This window comes from Rhipicephalus microplus, unplaced genomic scaffold (assembly GCF_043290135.1).
Source record: "Rhipicephalus microplus isolate Deutch F79 unplaced genomic scaffold, USDA_Rmic scaffold_230, whole genome shotgun sequence".
In the NCBI taxonomy this organism is placed as follows: Eukaryota; Metazoa; Arthropoda; class Arachnida; order Ixodida; family Ixodidae; genus Rhipicephalus; species Rhipicephalus microplus.
In genome coordinates this window covers 167,501-169,727 of record NW_027464801.1, presented here as the reverse complement: position 1 = coordinate 169,727, position 2,227 = coordinate 167,501, and positions in this window count along the sequence as shown.

Genomic DNA, 2,227 nt, shown 5'->3' with positions numbered 1-2,227 from the left:
TACGGGGCAAGTCAGTTACGTCAACACCTGCAGATTTTTTACACTTCAAACTGAAAATTGTTGGTTGTGAGTCCTCGTGTGATATTAAAGGCCGATTCGCTAACACATTAGAACAAAGAAAGAAAGGAAGAAAAAACGCCCGCGCTCGCTCAAGAAACCTGGGTTCGCAACAAGTGGCAACAACAAGCAACCGAGCGAGTGCGCCAAAACCCGTGGCGGCCGAACAAACGCGAAGTCCCAACCGCGTCAGCCGGGGCGGCACGGGACAGGAAAAATCACTTCAGCCGGGGCGGCGGGGCACCGAATAAACCTCGTCACCTCGTCGCAGGATAAAAGAGGAAACAAAAAGTCTAAACAGCGTCTGCTGGAGCGAATGCGTAAATAAAACAACAACAACAACAAAAAAAAAAAAACACCCGCGCTCAAGAAGTCTGCAATCACCACAAAAGGCGACTGTGACCGAGCAGCGTCAGCCGGGGCCGTGCGGAAACGGAAAAACCGCGACTACCGGGCGTCGAGGCACCGAAAAATCCACTTCAGCCGCGGCGAAAAAAAAAAAACAAAAAGAAAGACGGAGGGGGGGGGGGGGAACCACGTCTGCCGGGGCGAAGGAAAAAAAAAAAACGCGTCTGCCGGGCGAGCCCGGTGCGGCACCACCGGGAAAACTGTGGCAAACAGACATGGCGATCGAGTGAGTGGGCCGCCAGCCAGGCTCAGCCAAAAAGTGCAAAGTCCGAACTGCGTCAGCCGGGGCGGCAAAAACCACGTCAGCCGGGGCGGCGCAAAAAACCGCGTCTGCCGGGGCGGCACGAAACCGCGTCAGCCGGGGCGGCGCGAAAACTGCGTCAGCCGGGGCGAAAGAAAAAAAAAAAAAAAACGCGTCTGCCGGGGCGAGCCCGGGTGCGGCACCACCGGGAAAACTGTGGCAAACAGACATGGCGATCGAGTGAGTGGGCCGCCAGCCAGGCACAGCCGAAAAGTGCAAAGTCCGAACCGTGTCAGCCGGGGCGGCAAAAAACCGCGTCAGCCGGGCGGCGCAAAAAACCGCGTCTGCCGGGGCGGCACGAAACCGCGTCAGCCGGGGCGGCGCGAAAACTGCGTCAGCCGGGGCGAGCCCGGGTGCGGCACCACCGGGAAAACTGTGGCAAACAGACATGGCGATCGAGTGAGTGGGCCGCCAGCCAGGCTCAGCCAAAAAGTGCCAAGTCCGAACTGCGTCAGCCGGGGCGGCAAAAAACCGCGTCAGCCGGGGCGGCGCAAAAAACCGCGTCTGCCGGGGCGGCGCGAAAACCGCGTCTGCCGGGGCGGCGCGAAAACTGCGTCAGCCGGGGCGAAAGAAAAAAAAAACGCGTCTGCCGGGGCGAGCCCGGGTGCGGCACCACCGGGAAAACTGTGGCAAACAGACATGGCGATCGAGTGAGTGGGCCGCCAGCAAGGCTCAGCCAAAAAGTGCTAAGTCCGAACTGCGTCAGCTGGGGCGGCAAAAACCGCGTCTGCCGGGGCGGCACGAAACCGCGTCAGCCGGGGCGGCGCGAAAACCGCGTCTGCCGGGGCGGCACGAAACCGCGTCAGCCGGGCGGCGCGAAAACTGCGTCAGCCGGGGCGAGCCCGGGTGCGGCACCACCGGGAAAACTGTGGCAAACAGACATGGCGATCGAGTGAGTGGGCCGCCAGCCAGGCACAGCCGAAAAGTGCTAAGTCCGAACTGCGTCAGCCGGGGCGGCAAAAACCGCGTCAGCCGGGCGGCGCGAAAACCGCGTCTGCCGGGGCGGCACGAAACCGCGTCAGCCGGGGCGGCGCGAAAACTGCGTCAGCCGGGGCGAGCCCGGGTGCGGCACCACCGGGAAAACTGTGGCTAACAGACATGGCGATCGAGTGAGTGGGCCACCAGCCAGGCTCAGCAAAAAGTGCTAAGTCCGAACTGCGTCAGCCGGGGCGGCAAAAACCGCGTCAGCCGGGGCGGCGCAAAAAACCGCGTCTGCCGGGGCGGCACGAAACCGCGTCAGCCGGGGCGGCGCGAAAACTGCGTCAGCCGGGGCGAAAGAAAAAAAAAAAACGCGTCTGCCGGGCGAGCCGGGTGCGGCACCACCGGGAAAACTGTGGCAAACAGACATGGCGATCGAGTGAGTGGGCCGCCAGCCAGGCACAGCCGAAAAGTGCCAAGTCCGAACTGCGTCAGCCGGGGCGGCAAAAAACCGCGTCAGCCGGGGCGGCGCAAAAAACCGCG